The sequence below is a fragment of the Pseudophryne corroboree genome, unplaced genomic scaffold (genome assembly GCF_028390025.1).
Source record: "Pseudophryne corroboree isolate aPseCor3 unplaced genomic scaffold, aPseCor3.hap2 scaffold_2289, whole genome shotgun sequence".
Classification (NCBI taxonomy): domain Eukaryota; kingdom Metazoa; phylum Chordata; class Amphibia; order Anura; family Myobatrachidae; genus Pseudophryne; species Pseudophryne corroboree.
The window spans coordinates 16674-36140 of record NW_026968942.1 but is presented as its reverse complement, the minus strand read 5'-3'; the positions used below and the strand labels follow the sequence as shown (position 1 = coordinate 36140).

At 35.7% G+C, this 19467-nt stretch overlaps 6 non-coding genes across 6 annotated transcripts; all 6 read right to left on the bottom strand.

Moving 5' to 3' along the window:
- Positions 1–1070: 1070 nt before the first annotated feature.
- On the bottom strand, positions 1071–1163 carry TRNAI-UAU (transfer RNA isoleucine (anticodon UAU)). Its single transcript is given in 2 exon segments — positions 1071–1106; positions 1126–1163. It is a non-coding gene; the product is annotated as a tRNA-Ile (tRNA).
- A 4396-nt stretch (positions 1164–5559) lies between these two features.
- TRNAI-UAU (transfer RNA isoleucine (anticodon UAU)) lies at positions 5560–5652 on the bottom strand. Its single transcript is given in 2 exon segments — positions 5560–5595; positions 5615–5652. It is a non-coding gene; the product is annotated as a tRNA-Ile (tRNA).
- Positions 5653–6487: 835 nt separating this feature from the next.
- Positions 6488–6580, bottom strand: TRNAI-UAU (transfer RNA isoleucine (anticodon UAU)). The gene is given in 2 exon segments: positions 6488–6523; positions 6543–6580. It is a non-coding gene; the product is annotated as a tRNA-Ile (tRNA).
- An 811-nt stretch (positions 6581–7391) lies between these two features.
- On the bottom strand, positions 7392–7484 carry TRNAI-UAU (transfer RNA isoleucine (anticodon UAU)). Its single transcript is given in 2 exon segments — positions 7392–7427; positions 7447–7484. It is a non-coding gene; the product is annotated as a tRNA-Ile (tRNA).
- Positions 7485–9204: 1720 nt separating this feature from the next.
- On the bottom strand, positions 9205–9297 carry TRNAI-UAU (transfer RNA isoleucine (anticodon UAU)). The gene is given in 2 exon segments: positions 9205–9240; positions 9260–9297. It is a non-coding gene; the product is annotated as a tRNA-Ile (tRNA).
- Positions 9298–14621: 5324 nt separating this feature from the next.
- TRNAI-UAU (transfer RNA isoleucine (anticodon UAU)) lies at positions 14622–14714 on the bottom strand. The gene is given in 2 exon segments: positions 14622–14657; positions 14677–14714. It is a non-coding gene; the product is annotated as a tRNA-Ile (tRNA).
- Positions 14715–19467: the final 4753 nt, after the last annotated feature.

Genomic DNA, 19467 nt, shown 5'->3' with positions numbered 1-19467 from the left:
TGCATTTGAACCAAAGCAGATGTGTGCTGACAAGTTAAATGCACAATCATGTTTGTGTTTGTTTTTTCTTTCTTTCTTCCATCCTCTGTAATATCATATTAAATATTAAGGAAGCAGTTTATAATCAATGACTAATGACATAAGAAAAGGAAAAAAAAAACAGTATACAAAGATGCTCCAGGTGAGGCTTGAACTCACAGCCTCGGCATTGCTCAACAGATATTGTCTTATAAATACTGCGCGCTGACCAATTGCGCCACTGGATCACTTTGCAGCATTAATTGGTTATGCTAGATGTGGATTTTATTCAATACAATCAGTACAGTCATAAGAATTGAAAAGAAAATCATTTTTGGTGATGAATGATGAGCAACAAAGGAACATGCATGCCAGATGGTACTTGAATAAGCTGTCCACGGTGATAGAAAAGGTTTAAAAAACAACAACAACAATGTTATCATAATTAATGCCATACTTTAGCTTCTGTGGTCATTTTTTACAAGCTAAACACTGCAAGACTGTTTTACTGTTGAAGCAAGGATAAAATATCAACTCTAGTGATGAGACACTTGCTGTAATGACTTCCACCCCATATGGGACTTGGACCCCCTGGCTTAGGAGGGCAGTGACTTATCCATTATGCCAGTGGTGCTTACTGGTGTTCTTATTTAAGACTGTTAGGTTTTTAATAGTCAATTATTTATTTTTGAGGAAAAAGTGAAGCTGTTTACTGTGTTCTTTGCATTACCAAGTCCAGCAAGAAATGTGCTGGTACTATCCAGAGCTGTCAGTATGGATTATCATGCTATATTGCAGAAAATCAATTTGATGCAACTGCTTTACCAACAGTATGTTAATCTTTTCCATTGCTGTTTTGTTGGCTGACTGAAGGAAGATATGCAGTGCATTTGAACCAAAGCAGATGTGTACTGACAACTTAAATGCACAATCATGTTTGTGTTTTTTCTTTCTTTCTTCCATCCTTTGTAATATCATATTAAATATTAAGGTAGCAGTTTATAATCAATGACTAATGACATAAGAAAAGGGAAAAAAACAGTATACAAAGATGCTCCAGGTGAGGCTTGAACTCACAACCTCGGCATTGCTCAACAGATACCGTCTTATAAGTACCGCACGCTGACCAATTGCGCCACTGGAGCACTTTGCAGCATTGATTGGTTATGCTAGATGTGGATTTTATTCAATACAATCAGTACAGTCATAAGAATTGAAAAAGAAAATCATTTTTGGTGATGAATGATGAGCAACAAAGGAACATGCATGCCAGATGGTACTTGAATAAGCTGTCCACGGTGATAGAAAAGGTTTAAAAAACAACAACAACAATGTTATCATAATTAATGTCATATTTTAGCTTCTGTGGTCATTTTTTACAAGCTAAACACTGCAAGACTGTTTTACAGTTGAAGCAAGGATAAAATATCAACTCTAGTGATGAGACACTTGCTGTAATTACTTCCACCCCATATGGGACTTGGACCCCCTGGCTTAGGAGGGCAGTGACTTATCCATTATGCCAGTGGTGCTTACTGATGTTCTTATTTAAGACTGTTAGGTTTTTAATAGTCAATTATTTATTTTTGAGGAAAAAGTGAAGCTGTTTACTGTGTTCTTTGCATTACCAAGTCCAGCAAGAAATGTGCTGGTACTACCCAGAGCTGTCAGTATGGATTATCATGCTATATTGCAGAAAATCAATTTGATGCAACTGCTTTACCAACAGTATGTTAATCTTTTCCATTGCTGTTTTGTTGGCTGACTGAAGGAAGATATGCAGTGCATTTGAACCAAAACAGATGTGTGTTGACAACTTGAATGCACAATCATGTTTGTGTTTTTTCTTTCTTTCTTCCATCCTTTGTAATATCATATTAAATATTAAGGAAGCAGTTTATAATCAATGACTAATGACATAAGAAAAGGAAAAAAAACAGTATACAAAGACGCTCCAGGTGAGGCTTGAACTCACAACCTCGGCATTGCTCAACAGATACCGTCTTATAAATACCACACGCTGACCAATTGCGCCAATGGAGCACTTTGCATCTTTGATTGGTTATGCTAGATGTGGATTTTATTTAATACAATCAGTACAGTCATAAGAATTGAAAAAGAAAATCATTTTTGGTGATGAATGATGAGCAACAAAGGAACATGCATGCCAGATGGTACTTGAATAAGCTGTCCACGGTGATAGAAAAGGTTTAAAAAACAACAACAATGTTATCTTAATTAATGTCATATTTTAGCTTCTGTGATCATTTTTTACAAGCTAAACACTGCAAGACTGTTTTACAGTTGAAGCAAGGATAAAATATCAACTCTAGTTATGAGACACTTGCTGTAATGACTTCCACCCCATATGGGACTTGGACCCCCTGGCTTAGGAGGGCAGTGACTTATCCATTATGCCAGTGGTGCTTACTGATGTTCTTATTTAAGACTGTTAAGTTTTTAATAGTCAATTATTTATTTTTGAGGAAAAAGTGAAGCTGTTTACTGTGTTCTTTGCATTACCAAGTCCAGCAAGAAATGTGCTGGTACTATCCAGAGCTGTCAGTATGGATTATCATGCTATATTGCAGAAAATCAATTTGATGCAACTGCTTTACCAACAGTATGTTAATCTTTTCCATTGCTGTTTTGTTGGCTGACTGAAGGAAGATATGCAGTTCATTTGAACCAAAGCAGATGTGTGCTGACAACTTAAATGCACAATCATGTTTGTGTTTTTTATTTCTTTCTTCCATCCTTTGTAATATCATATTAAATATTAAGGAAGCAGTTTATAATCAATGACTAATGACATAAGAAAAGGAAAAAAAAAAAACAGTATACAAAGATGCTCCAGGTGAGGCTTGAACTCACAACCTCGGCATTGCTCAACAGATTCTGTCTTATAAATACAGCGCGCTGACCAATTGCGCCACTGGATCACTATGCAGCATTAATTGGTTATGCTAGATGTGGATTTTATTCAATACAATCAGTACAGTCATAAGAATTGAAAAGAAAATCATTTTTGGTGATGAATGATGAGCAACAAAGGGACATGCATGCCAGATGGTACTTGAATAAGCTGTCCACGGTGATAGAAAAGGTTTAAAAAACAACAACAACAACGTTATCATAATTAATGTCATATTTTAGCTTCTGTGGTCATTTTTTACAAGCTAAACACTGCAAGACTGTTTTACTGTTGAAGCAAGGATAAAATATCAACTCTAGTGATGAGACACTTGCTGTAATGACTTCCACCCCATATGGGACTTGGACCCCCTGGCTTAGGAGGGCAGTGACTTATCCATTATGCCAGTGGTGCTTACTGATGTTCTTATTTAAGACTGTTAGGTTTTTAATAGTCAATTATTTATTTTTGAGGAAAAAGTGAAGCTGTTTACTGTGTTCTTTGCATTACCAAGTCCAGCAAGAAATGTGCTGGTACTATCCAGAGCTGTCAGTATGGATTATCATGCTATATTGCAGAAAATCAATTTGATGCAACTGCTTTACCAACAGTATGTTAATCTTTTCCATTGCTGTTTTGTTGGCTGACTGAAGGAAGATATGCAGTGCATTTGAACCAAAACAGATGTGTGTTGACAACTTGAATGCACAATCATGTTTGTGTTTTTTCTTTCTTTCTTCCATCCTTTGTAATATCATATTAAATATTAAGGAAGCAGTTTATAATCAATGACTAATGACATAAGAAAAGGAAAAAAAACAGTATACAAAGACGCTCCAGGTGAGGCTTGAACTCACAACCTCGGCATTGCTCAACAGATACCGTCTTATAAGTACCACACGCTGACCAATTGCGCCAATGGAGCACTTTGCATCTTTTATTGGTTATGCTAGATGTGGATTTTATTTAATACAATCAGTACAGTCATAAGAATTGAAAAAGAAAATCATTTTTGGTGATGAATGATGAGCAACAAAGGAACATGCATGCCAGATGGTACTTGAATAAGCTGTCCACGGTGATAGAAAAGGTTTAAAAAACAACAACAACAATGTTATCTTAATTAATGTCATATTTTAGCTTCTGTGATCATTTTTTACAAGCTAAACACTGCAAGACTGTTTTACAGTTGAAGCAAGGATAAAATATCAACTCTAGTTATGAGACACTTGCTGTAATGACTTCCACCCCATATGGGACTTGGACCCCCTGGCTTAGGAGGGCAGTGGTGCTTACTGATGTTCTTATTTAAGACTGTTAAGTTTTTAATAGTCAATTATTTATTTTTGAGGAAAAAGTGAAGCTGTTTACTGTGTTCTTTGCATTACCAAGTCCAGCAAGAAATGTGCTGGTACTATCCAGAGCTGTCAGTATGGATTATCATGCTATATTGCAGAAAATCAATTTGATGCAACTGCTTTACCAACAGTATGTTAATCTTTTCCATTGCTGTTTTGTTGGCTGACTGAAGGAAGATATGCAGTTCATTTGAACCAAAGCAGATGTGTGCTGACAACTTAAATGCACAATCATGTTTGTGTTTTTTCTTTCTTTCTTCCATCCTTTGTAATATCATATTAAATATTAAGGAAGCAGTTTATAATCAATGACTAATGACATAAGAAAAGGAAAAAAAAACAGTATACAAAGATGCTCCAGGTGAGGCTTGAACTCACAACCTCGGCATTGCTCAACAGATACTGTCTTATAAATACCACGTGCTGACCAATTGCGCCACTGGATCACTTTGCAACAATAATTTTTTATGCTAGATGTGGATTTTATTCAATACAATCAGTACAGTTATAAGAATTGAAAAAGAAAATCATTTTTGGTGATGAATGATGAGCAACAAAGGAACATGCATGCCAGATGGTACTTGAATAAGCTGTCCACGGTGATAGAAAAGGTTTAAAAAACAACAACAACAACAACAACAACAACAACAATGTTATCTTAATTAATGTCATATTTTAGCTTCTGTGGTCATTTTTTACAAGCTAAACACTGCAAGACTGTTTTACTGTTGAAGCAAGGATAAAATATCAACTCTAGTGATGAGACACTTGCTGTAATGACTTCCACCCCATATGGGACTTGGACCCCCTGGCTTAGGAGGGCAGTGACTTATCCATTATGCCAGTGGTGCTCACTGATGTTCTTATTTAAGACTGTTAGGTTTTTAATAGTCAATTATTTATTTTTGAGGAAAAAGTGAAGCTGTTTACTGTGTTCTTTGCATTACCAAGTCCAGCAAGAAATGTGCTGGTACTATCCAGAGCTGTCAGTATGGATTATCATGCTATATTGCAGAAAATCAATTTGATGCAACTGCTTTACCAACAGTATGTTAATCTTTTCCATTGCTGTTTTGTTGGCTGACTGAAGGAAGATATGCAGTGCATTTGAACCAAAGCAGATGTGTGCTGACAACTTGAATGCACAATCATGTTTGTGTTTTTTCTTTCTTTCTTCCATCCTTTGTAATATCATATTAAATATTAAGGAAGCAGTTTATAATCAATGACTAATGACATAAGAAAAGGAAAAAAAACAGTATACAAAGATGCTCCAGGTGAGGCTTGAACTCACAACCTCGGCATTGCTCAACAGATACCGTCTTATAAGTACCACACGCTGACCAATTGCGCCACTGGAGCACTTTACATCTTTGTTTGGTTATGCTAGATGTGGATTTTATTTAATACAATCAGTACAGTCATAAGAATTGAAAAAAAAATCATTTTTGGTGATGAATGATGAGCAACAAAGGAACATGCATGCCAGATGGTACATGAATAAGCTGTCCACGGTGATAGAAAAGGTTTAAAAAACAACAACAACAACAACAACAACAACAACAACAACAACAATGTTATCTTAATTAATGTCATATTTTAGCTTCTGTAGTCATTTTTTACAAGCTAAACACTGCAAGACTGTTTTACTGTTGAAGCAAGGATAAAATATCAACTCTAGTGATGAGACACTTGCTGTAATGACTTCCAACTCAGACGGGACTTAAACCCACAAGCACTGGCTTAGGAGAACAGTTCCTTATCCATTATGCCAGTGGTGCTTACTGATGTCCTTATTTAAGACTAATAGGTTTTTAATAGTCAATTATTTATTTTTGAATAAAATTGAAGCTGTTTACTGTGTTCTTTGCATTACCAAGTCCAGGAAGAAATGTGCTGGTACTATCCAGAGCTGTCAGTATGGATTATCATGCTATATTGCAGAAAATCAATTTGATGCAACTGCTTTACCAACAGTATGTTAATCTTTTCCATTGCTGTTTTGTTGGCTGACTGAAGGAAGATATGCAGTGCATTTGAACCAAGCAGATGTGTGCTGACAACTTAAATGCACAATCATGTTTGTGTTTTTTCTTTCTTTCTTCCATCCTTTGTAATATCATATTAAATATTAAGGTAGCAGTTTATAATCAATGACTAATGACATAAGAAAAGGAAAAAAAACAGTATACAAAGATGCTCCAGGTGAGGCTTGAACTCACAACCTCGGCATTGCTCAACGGATGCCATCTTATAAGTACCACGCGCTGACCAATTGCGCCACTGGAGCACTTTGCAGCTTTGATCGGTTATGCTAGATGTTGATTTTATTTAATACAATCAGTACAGTCATAAGAATTGAAAAAGAAAATCATTTTTGGTGATGAATGATGAGCAACAAAGGAACATGCATGCCAGATGGTACTTGAATAAGCTGTCCACGGTGATAGAAAAGGTTTAAAAAACAACAACAACAATGTTATCTTAATTAATGTCATATTTTAGCTTCTGTGGTCATTTTTTACAAGCTAAACACTGCAAGATTGTTTTACTGTTGAAGCAAGGATAAAATATCAACTCTAGTGATGAGACACTTGCTGTAATGACTTCCAACTCCGACGGGACTTAAACCCACAAGCACTGGCTTAGGAGAACAGTTCCTTATCCATTATGCCAGTGGTGCTTACTGATGTCCTTATTTAAGACTGATAGGTTTTTAATAGTCAATTATTTATTTTTGAATAAAATTGAAGCTGTTTACTGTGTTCTTTGCATTACCAAGTCCAGGAAGAAATGTGCTGGTACTATCCAGAGCTGTCAGTATGGATTATCATGCTATATTGCAGAAAATCAATTTGATGCAACTGCTTTACCAACAGTATGTTAATCTTTTCCATTGCTGTTTTGTTGGCTGACTGAAGGAAGATATGCAGTGCATTTGAACCAAAGCAGATGTGTGCTGACAACTTAAATGCACAATCATGTTTGTGTTTTTTCTTTCTTTTTTCCATCCTTTGTAATATCATATTAAATATTAAGGTAGCAGTTTATAATCAATGACTAATGACATGAGAAAAGGAAAAAAAAACAGTATACAAAGATGCTCCAGGTGAGGCTTGAACTCACAACCTCGGCATTGCTCAACAGATACCGTCTTATAAGTACCACGCGCTGACCAATTGCGCCACTGGAGCACTTGCAGCTTTGATTGGTTATGCTAGATGTGTATTTTTTATTTAATACAATCAGTACAGTCATAAGAATTGAAAAAGAAAATCATTTTTGGTGATGAATGATGAGCAACAAAGGAACATGCATGCCAGATGGTACTTGAATAAGCTGTCTACGGTGATAGAAAAGGTTTAAAAAACAACAACAACAACAACAACAACAATGTTATCTTAATTAATGTCATATTTTAGCTTCTGTGGTCATTTTTTACAAGCTAAACACTGCAAGACTGTTTTACTGTTGAAGCAAGGATAAAATATCAACTCTAGTGATGAGACACTTGCTGTAATGACTTCCACCCCATATGGGACTTGGACCCCCTGGCTTAGGAGGGCAGTGACTTATCCATTATGCAAGTGGTGCTTACTGATGTTCTTATTTAAGACTGTTAGGTTTTTAATAGTCAATTATTTATTTTTGAGGAAAAAGTGAAGCTGTTTACTGTGTTCTTTGCATTACCAAGTCCAGCAAGAAATGTGCTGGTACTATCCAGAGCTGTCAGTATGGATTATCATGCTATATTGCAGAAAATCAATTTGATGCAACTGCTTTACCAACAGTATGTTAATCTTTTCCATTGCTGTTTTGTTGGCTGACTGAAGGAAGATATGCAGTGCATTTGAACCAAAGCAGATGTGTGCTGACAACTTAAATGCACAATCATGTTTGTGCTTTTTCTTTCTTTCTTCCATCGTTTGTAATATCATATTAAATATTAAGGTAGCAGTTTATAATCAATGACTAATGACATAAGAAAAAGAAAAAAAACAGTATACAAAGATGCTCCAGGTGAGGCTTGAACTCACAAGCTCGGCATTGCTCAACATATACTGTCTTATAAGTACCGCGCGCTGACCAATTGCACCACTGGAGCACTTTGCAGCATTAGTTGGTTTTGCTAGATGTGGATTTTATTCAATACAATCAGTACAGTCATAAGAATTGAAAAAGAAAATCATTTTTGGTGATGAATGATGAGCAACAAAGGAACATGCATGCCAGATGGCACTTGAATAAGCTGTCCACGGTGATAGAAAAAGTTTAAAAAACAACAACAACAATGTTATTATAATTAATGTCATATTTTAGCTTCTGTGGTCATTTTTTGCAAGCTAAACACTGCAAGACTGTTTTACAGTTGAAGCAAGGATAAAATATCAACTTTAGTGATGAGACACTTGCTGAAATGACTTCCAACTCCGACGGGACTTAAACCCACAAGCACTGGCTTAGGAGAACAGTTCCTTATCCATTATGCCAGTGGTGCTTACTGATGTCCTTATTTAAGACTGATAGGTTTTTAATAGTCAATTATTTATTTTTGAATAAAATTGAAGCTGTTTACTGTGTTCTTTGCATTACCAAGTCCAGCAAGAAATGTGCTGGTACTATCCAGAGCTGTCAGTATGGATTATCATGCTATATTGCAGAAAATCAATTTGATGCAACTGCTTTACCAACAGTATGTTAATCTTTTCCATTGCTGTTTTGTTGGCTGACTGAAGGAAGATATGCAGTGCATTTGAACCAAAGCAGATGTGTGCTGACAACTTAAATGCACAATCATGTTTGTGTTTTTTCTTTCTTTCTTCCATCCTTTGTAATATCATATTAAATATTAAGTAGCAGTTTATAATCAATGACTAATGACATAAGAAAAGGAAAAAAAATAGTATACAAAGATACTCCAGGTGAGGCTTGAACTCACAACCTCGGCATTGCTCAACAGATACCATCTTATAAGTACCACACGCTGACCAATTGCGCCACTGGAGCACTTTGCAGCTTTGATTGGTAATGCTAGATGTGGATTTTATTTAATACAATCAGTACAGTCATAAGAATTGAAAAAGAAAATCATTTTTGGTGATGAATGATGAGCAACAAAGGAACATGCATGCCAGATGGTACTTGAATAAGCTGTCCACGGTGATAGAAAAGGTTTAAAAAACAACAACAACATCAATGTTATCATAATTAATGTCATATTTTAGCTTCTGTGGTCATTTTTTACAAGCTAAACACTGCAAGACTGTTTTACTGTTGAAGCAAGGATAAAATATCAACTCTAGTGATGAGACACTTGCTGTAATGACTTCCACCCCATATGGGACTTGGACCCCCTGGCTTAGGAGGGCAGTGACTTATCTATTATGCAAGTGGTGCTTACTGATGTTCTTATTTAAGACTGTTAGGTTTTTAATAGTCAATTATTTATTTTTGAGGAAAAAGTGAAGCTGTTTACTGTGTTCTTTGCATTACCAAGTCCAGCAAGAAATGTGCTGGTACTATCCAGAGCTGTCAGTATGGATTATCATGCTATATTGCAGAAAATCAATTTGATGCAACTGCTTTACCAACAGTATGTTAATCTTTTCCATTGCTGTTTTGTTGGCTGACTGAAGGAAGATATGCAGTGCATTTGAACCAAAGCAGATGTGTGCTGACAACTTAAATGCACAATCATGTTTGTGTTTTTTCTTTCTTTCTTCCATCCTTTGTAATATCATATTAAATATTAAGGTAGCAGTTTATAATCAATGACTAATGACATAAGAAAAGGAAAAAAAAACAGTATACAAAGATGCTCCAGGTGAGGCTTGAACTCACAACCTCAGCATTGCTCAACAGATACTGTCTTATAAATACCGTGCGCTGACCAATTGTGCCACTGGATCACTTTGCAGCATTAATTGGTTATGCTAGATGTGGATTTTATTCAATACAATCAGTACAGTCATAAGAATTGAAAAAGAAAATCATTTTTGGTGATGAATGATGAGCAACAAAGGAACATGCATGCCAGATGGTACTTGAATAAGCTGTCCACGGTGATAGAAAAGGTTTAAAAAACAACAACAACAATTTTATCATAATTAATGCCATACTTTAGCTTCTGTGGTCATTTTTTACAAGCTAAACACTGCAAGACTGTTTTACTGTTAAAGCAAGGATAAAATATCAACTCTAGTGATGAGACACTTGCTGTAATGACTTCTACCCCATATGGGACTTGGACCCCCTGGCTTAGGAGTGCAGTGACTTATCCATTATGCCAGTGGTGCTTACTGATGTTCTAATTTAAGACTATTAGGTTTTTAATAGTCAATTATTTATTTTTGAGGAAAAAGTGAAGCTGTTTACTGTGTTCTTTGCATTACCAAGTCCAGCAAGAAATGTGCTGGTACTATCCAGAGCTGTCAGTATGGATTATCATGCTATATTGCAGAAAATCAATTTGATGCAACTGCTTTACCAACAGTATGTTAATCTTTTCCATTGCTGTTTTGTTGGCTGAATGAAGGAAGATATGCAGTGCATTTGAACCAAAGCAGATGTGTGCTGACAACTTAAATGCACAATCATGTTTGTGTTTTTTCTTTCTTTCTTCCATCCTTTGTAATATCATATTAAATATTAAGGTAGCAGTTTATAATCAATGACTAATGACATAAGAAAAAGAAAAAAAAACAGTATACAAAGATGCTCAAGGTGAGGCTTGAACTCACAACCTCGGCATTGCTCAACAGATACCGTCTTATAAGTACCACGCACTGACCAATTGCGCCACTGGAGCACTTTGCAGCTTTGATTGGTTATGCTAGATGTGGATTTTATTTAATACAATCAGTACAGTCATAAGAATTGAAAAAGAAAATCATTTTTGGTGATGAATGATGAGCAACAAAGGAACATGCATGCCAGATGGTACTTAAATAAGCTGTCCACGGTGATAGAAAAGGTTTAAAAAACAACAACAACAATGTTATCATAATTAATGTCATATTTTAGCTTCTGTGGTCATTTTTTACAAGCTAAACACTGCAAGACTGTTTTACAGTTGAAGCAAGGATAAAATATCAACTCTAGTGATGAGACACTTGCTGTAATGACTTCCACCCCATATGGGACTTGGACCCCCTGGCTTAGGAGGGCAGTGACTTATCCATTATGCCAGTGGTGCTTACTGATGTTCTAATTTAAGACTGTTAGGTTTTTAATAGTCAAATATAAATTTTTGAGGAAAAAGTGAAGCTGTTTACTGTGTTCTTTGCATTACCAAGTCCAGCAAGAAATGTGCTGGTACTATCCAGAGCTGTCAGTATGGATTATCATGCTATATTGCAGAAAATCAATTTGATGCAACTGCTTTACCAACAGTATGTTAATCTTTTCCATTGCTGTTTTGTTGGCTGACTGAAGGAAGATATGCAGTGCATTTGAACCAAAGCAGATGTGTGCTGACAACTTAAATGCACAATCATGTTTGTGTTTTTTCTTTCTTTCTTCCATCTTTTTGAATATCATATTAAATATTAAGGTAGCAGTTTATAATCAATGACTAATGACATAAGAAAAGGAAAAAAAAAAACAGTATACGAAGATGCTCTAGGTGAGGCTAGAACTCACAACCTCGGCATTGCTCAACAGATACTGTCTTATAAATACCGTGCGCTGACCAATTGCGCCACTGGAGCACTTTGCAGCATTGATTGGTTATGCTAGATGTGGATTTTATTCAATACAATCAGTACAGTCATAAGAATTGAAAAAGAAAATCATTTTTGGTGATGAATGATGAGCAACAAAGGAACATGCATGCCAGATGGTACTTGAATAAGCTGTCCACGGTGATAGAAAAGGTTTAAAAAACAACAACAACAACAACAACAACAATGTTATCTTAATTAATGTCATATTTTAGCTTCTGTGGTCATTTTTTACAAGCTAAACACTGCAAGACTGTTTTACTGTTGAAGCAAGGATAAAATATCAACTCTAGTGATGAGACACTTGCTGTAATGACTTCCACCCCATATGGGACTTGGACCCCCTGGCTTAGGAGGGCAGTGACTTATCCATTATGCCAGTGGTGCTTACTGGTGTTCTTATTTAAGACTGTTAGGTTTTTAATAGTCAATTATTTATTTTTGAGGAAAAAGTGAAGCTGTTTACTGTGTTCTTTGCATTACCAAGTCCAGCAAGAAATGTGCTGGTACTATCCAGAGCTGTCAGTATGGATTATCATGCTATATTGCAGAAAATCAATTTGATGCAACTGCTTTACCAACAGTATGTTAATCTTTTCCATTGCTGTTTTGTTGGCTGACTGAAGGAAGATATGCAGTGCATTTGAACCAAAGCAGATGTGTGCTGACAACTTAAATGCACAATCATGTTTGTGTTTTTTCTTTCTTTCTTCCATCCTTTGTAATATCATATTAAATATTAAGGAAGCAGTTTATAATCAATGACTAATGACATAAGAAAAGAAAAAAAAAAAACAGTATACAAAGATGCTCTAGGTGAGGCTTGAACTCACAACCTCGGCATTGCTCAACAGATACTGTCTTATAAATACCGTGCGCTGACCAATTGCGCCACTGGAGCACTTTGCAGCATTGATTGGTTATGCTAGATGTGGATTTTATTCAATACAATCAGTACAGTCATAAGAATTGAAAAAGAAAATCATTTTTGGTGATGAATGATGAGCAACAAAGGAACATGCATGCCAGATGGTACTTGAATAAGCTATCCACGGTGATAGAAAAGGTTTAAAAAACAACAACAACAATGTTATCATAATTAATGTCATATTTTAGCTTCTGTGGTCATTTTTTACAAGCTAAACACTGCAAGACTGTTTTACTGTTGAAGCAAGGATAAAATATCAACTCTAGTGATGAGACACTTGCTGTAATGACTTCCACCCCATATGGGACTTGGACCCCCTGGCTTAGGAGGGCAGTGACTTATCTATTATGCAAGTGGTGCTTACTGATGTTCTTATTTAAGACTGTTAGGTTTTTAATAGTCAATTATTTATTTTTGAGGAAAAAGTGAAGCTGTTTACTGTGTTCTTTGCATTACCAAGTCCAGCAAGAAATGTGCTGGTACTATCCAGAGCTGTCAGTATGGATTATCATGCTATATTGCAGAAAATCAATTTGATGCAACTGCTTTACCAACAGTATGTTAATCTTTTCCATTGCTGTTTTGTTGGCTGACTGAAGGAAGATATGCAGTGCATTTGAACCAAAGCAGATGTGTGCTGACAACTTAAATGCACAATCATGTTTGTGCTTTTTCTTTCTTTCTTCCATCGTTTGTAATATCATATTAAATATTAAGGTAGCAGTTTATAATCAATGACTAATGACATAAGAAAAAGAAAAAAAAACAGTATACAAAGATGCTCCAGGTGAGGCTTGAACTCACAAGCTCAGCATTGCTCAACATATACTGTCTTATAAGTACCGCACGCTGACCAATTGCACCACTGGAGCACTTTGCAGCATTAGTTGGTTTTGCTAGATGTGGATTTTATTCAATACAATCAGTACAGTCATAAGAATTGAAAAAGAAAATCATTTTTGGTGATGAATGATGAGCAACAAAGGAACATGCATGCCAGATGGCACTTGAATAAGCTGTCCACGGTGATAGAAAAAGTTTAAAAAACAACAACAACAATGTTATTATAATTAATGTCATATTTTAGCTTCTGTGGTCATTTTTTGCAAGCTAAACACTGCAAGACTGTTTTACAGTTGAAGCAAGGATAAAATATCAACTTTAGTGATGAGACACTTGCTGAAATGACTTCCAACTCCGACGGGACTTAAACCCACAAGCACTGGCTTAGGAGAACAGTTCCTTATCCATTATGCCAGTGGTGCTTACTGATGTCCTTATTTAAGACTGATAGGTTTTTAATAGTCAATTATTTATTTTTGAATAAAATTGAAGCTGTTTACTGTGTTCTTTGCATTACCAAGTCCAGCAAGAAATGTGCTGGTACTATCCAGAGCTGTCAGTATGGATTATCATGCTATATTGCAGAAAATCAATTTGATGCAACTGCTTTACCAACAGTATGTTAATCTTTTCCATTGCTGTTTTGTTGGCTGACTGAAGGAAGATATGCAGTGCATTTGAACCAAAGCAGATGTGTGCTGACAACTTAAATGCACAATCATGTTTGTGTTTTTTCTTTCTTTCTTCCATCCTTTGTAATATCATATTAAATATTAAGGTAGCAGTTTATAATCAATGACTAATGACATAAGAAAAGGAAAAAAAATAGTATACAAAGATACTCCAGGTGAGGCTTGAACTCACAACCTCGGCATTGCTCAACAGATACCATGTTATAAGTACCACACGCTGACCAATTGCGCCACTGGAGCACTTTGCAGCTTTCATTGGTAATGCTAGATGTGGATTTTATTTAATACAATCAGTACAGTCATAAGAATTGAAAAAGAAAATCATTTTTGGTGATGAATGATGAGCAACAAAGGAACATGCATGCCAGATGGTACTTGAATAAGCTGTCCACGGTGATAGAAAAGGTTTAAAAAACAACAACAACAACAATGTTATCTTAATTAATGTCATATTTTAGCTTCTGTGGTCATTTTTTACAAGCTAAACACTGCAAGACTGTTTTACTGTTGAAGCAAGGATAAAATATCAACTCTAGTGATGAGACACTTGCTGTAATGACTTCCACCCCATATGGGACTTGGACCCCCTGGCTTAGGAGGGCAGTGACTTATCCATTATGCCAGTGGTGCTTACTGGTGTTCTTATTTAAGACTGTTAGGTTTTTAATAGTCAATTATTTATTTTTGAGGAAAAAGTGAAGCTGTTTACTGTGTTCTTTGCATTACCAAGTCCAGCAAGAAATGTGCTGGTACTATCCAGAGCTGTCAGTATGGATTATCATGCTATATTGCAGAAAATCAATTTGATGCAACTGCTTTACCAACAGTATGTTAATCTTTTCCATTGCTGTTTTGTTGGCTGACTGAAGGAAGATATGCAGTGCATTTGAACCAAAGCAGATGTGTGCTGACAACTTAAATGCACAATCATGTTTGTGTTTTTTCTTTCTTTCTTCCATCCTTTGTAATATCATATTAAATATTAAGGTAGCAGTTTATAATCAATGACTAATGACATAAGAAAAAGAAAAAAAAACAGTATACAAAGATGCTCACAACCTCGGCATTGCTCAACAGATACCGTCTTATAAGTACCACGCACTGACCAATTGCGCCACTGGAGCACTTTGCAGCTTTGATTGGTTATGCTAGATGTGGATTTTATTTAATACAATCAGTACAGTCATAAGAATTGAAAAAGAAAATCATTTTTGGTGATGAATGAAGAGCAACAAAGGAACATGCATGCCAGATGGTACTTAAATAAGCTGTCCACGGTGATAGAAAAGGTTTAAAAAACAACAACAACAATGTTATCATAATTAATGTCATATTTTAGCTTCCGTGGTCATTTTTTACAAGCTAAACACTGCAAGACTGTTTTACAGTTGAAGCAAGGATAAAATATCAACTCTAGTGATGAGACACTTGCTGTAATGACTTCCACCCCATATGGGACTTGGACCCCCTGGCTTAGGAGGGCAGTGACTTATCCATTATGCCAGTGGTGCTTACTGATGTTCTAATTTAAGACTGTTAGGTTTTTAATAGTCAATTATTTATTTTTGAGGAAAAAGTGAAGCTGTTTACTGTGTTCTTTGCATTACCAAGTCCAGCAAGAAATGTGCTGGTACTATCCAGAGCTGTCAGTATGGATTATTATGCTATATTGCAGAAAATCAATTTGATGCAACTGCTTTACCAACAGTATGTTAATCTTTTCCATTGCTGTTTTGTTGGCTGACTGAAGGAAGATATGCAGTGCATTTGAACCAAAGCAGATGTGTGCTGACAACTTAAATGCACAATCATGTTTGTGTTTTTTCTTTCTTTCTTCCATCTTTTTGAATATCATATTAAATATTAAGGTAGCAGTTTATAATCAATGACTAATGACATAAGAAAAGGAAAAAAAAAAAACAGTATACGAAGATGCTCTAGGTGAGGCTAGAACTCACAACCTCGGCATTGCTCAACAGATACTGTCTTATAAATACCGTGCGCTGACCAATTGCGCCACTGGAGCACTTTGCAGCATTGATTGGTTATGCTAGATGTGGATTTTATTCAATACAATCAGTACAGTCATAAGAATTGAAAAAGAAAATCATTTTTGGTGATGAATGATGAGCAACAAAGGAACATGCATGCCAGATGGTACTTGAATAAGCTGTCCACGGTGATAGAAAAGGTTTAAAAAACAACAACAACAACAACAATGTTATCTTAATTAATGTCATATTTTAGCTTCTGTGGTCATTTTTTACAAGCTAAACACTGCAAGACTGTTTTACTGTTGAAGCAAGGATAAAATATCAACTCTAGTGATGAGACACTTGCTGTAATGACTTCCACCCCATATGGGACTTGGACCCCCTGGCTTAGGAGGGCAGTGACTTATCCATTATGCCAGTGGTGCTTACTGGTGTTCTTATTTAAGACTGTTAGGTTTTTAATAGTCAATTATTTATTTTTGAGGAAAAAGTGAAGCTGTTTACTGTGTTCTTTGCATTACCAAGTCCAGCAAGAAATGTGCTGGTACTATCCAGAGCTGTCAGTATGGATTATCATGCTATATTGCAGAAAATCAATTTGATGCAACTGCTTTACCAACAGTATGTTAATCTTTTCCATTGCTGTTTTGTTGGCTGACTGAAGGAAGATATGCAGTGCATTTGAACCAAAGCAGATGTGTGCTGACAACTTAAATGCACAATCATGTTTGTGTTTTTTCTTTCTTTCTTCCATCCTTTGTAATATCATATTAAATATTAAGGAAGCAGTTTATAATCAATGACTAATGACATAAGAAAAGGAAAAAAAAAACAGTATACAAAGATGCTCTAGGTGAGGCTTGAACTCACAACCTCGGCATTGCTCAACAGATACTGTCTTATAAATACCGTGCGCTGACCAATTGCGCCACTGGAGCACTTTGCAGCATTGATTGGTTATGCTAGATGTGGATTTTATTCAATACAATCAGTACAGTCATAAGAATTGAAAAAGAAAATCATTTTTGGTGATGAATGATGAGCAACAAAGGAACATGCATGCCAGATGGTACTTGAATAAGCTGTCCACGGTGATAGAAAAGGTTTAAAAAACAACAACAACAATGTTATCATAATTAATGTCATATTTTAGCTTCTGTGGTCATTTTTTACAAGCTAAACACTGCAAGACTGTTTTACTGTTGAAGCAAGGATAAAATATCAACTCTAGTGATGAGACACTTGCTGTAATGACTTCCACCCCATATGGGACTTGGACCCCCTGGCTTAGGAGGGCAGTGACTTATCTATTATGCAAGTGGTGCTTACTGATGTTCTTATTTAAGACTGTTAGGTTTTTAATAGTCAATTATTTATTTTTGAGGAAAAAGTGAAGCTGTTTACTGTGTTCTTTGCATTACCAAGTCCAGCAAGAAATGTGCTGGTACTATCCAGAGCTGTCAGTATGGATTATCATGCTATATTGCAGAAAATCAATTTGATGCAACTGCTTTACCAACAGTATGTTAATCTTTTCCATTGCTGTTTTGTTGGCTGACTGAAGGAAGATATGCAGTGCATTTGAACCAAAGCAGATGTGTGCTGACAACTTAAATGCACAATCATGTTTGTGCTTTTTCTTTCTTTCTTCCATCGTTTGTAATATCATATTAAATATTAAGGTAGCAGTTTATAATCAATGACTAATGACATAAGAAAAAGAAAAAAAACAGTATACAAAGATACTCCAGGTGAGGCTTGAACTCACAAGCTCGGCATTGCTCAACATATACTGTCTTATAAGTACCGCGCGCTGACCAATTGCACCACTGGAGCACTTTGCAGCATTAGTTTGTTTTGCTAGATGTGGATTTTATTCAATACAATCAGTACAGTCATAAGAATTGAAAAAGAAAATCATTTTTGGTGATGAATGATGAGCAACAAAGGAACATGCATGCCAGATGGCACTTGAATAAGCTGTCCACGGTGATAGAAAAAGTTTAAAAAACAACAACAACAATGTTATTATAATTAATGTCATATTTTAGCTTCTGTGGTCATTTTTTGCAAGCTAAACACTGCAAGACTGTTTTACAGTTGAAGCAAGGATAAAATATCAACTTTAGTGATGAGACACTTGCTGAAATGACTTCCAACTCCGACGGGACTTAAACCCACAAGCACTGGCTTAGGAGAACAGTTCCTTATCCATTATGCCAGTGGTGCTTACTGATGTCCTTATTTAAGACTGATAGGTTTTTAATAGTCAATTATTTATTTTTGAATAAAATTGAAGCTGTTTACTGTGTTCTTTGCATTACCAAGTCCAGCAAGAAATGTGCTGGTACTATCCAGAGCTGTCAGTATGGATTATCATGCTATATTGCAGAAAATCAATTTGATGCAACTGCTTTACCAACAGTATGTTAATCTTTTCCATTGCTGTTTTGTTGGCTGACTGAAGGAAGATATGCAGTGCATTTGAACCAAAGCAGATGTGTGCTGACAACTTAAATGCACAATCATGTTTGTGTTTTTTCTTTCTTTCTTCCATCCTTTGTAATATCATATTAAATATTAAGGTAGCAGTTTATAATCAATGACTAATGACATAAGAAAAGGAAAAAAAATAGTATACAAAAATACTCCAGGTGAGGCTTGAACTCACAACCTCGGCATTGCTCAACAGATACCATCTTATAATTACCACACGCTGACCAATTGCGCCACTGGAGCACTTTGCAGCTTTGATTGGTAATGCTAGATGTGGATTTTATTTAATACAATCAGTACAGTCATAAGAATTGAAAAAGAAAATCATTTTTGGTGATGAATGATGAGCAACAAAGGAACATGCATGCCAGATGGTACTTGAATAAGCTGTCCACGGTGATAGAAAAGGTTTAAAAAACAACAACAACAACAATGTTATCATAATTAATGTCATATTTTAGCTTCTGTGGTAATTTTTTACAAGCTAAACACTGCAAGACTGT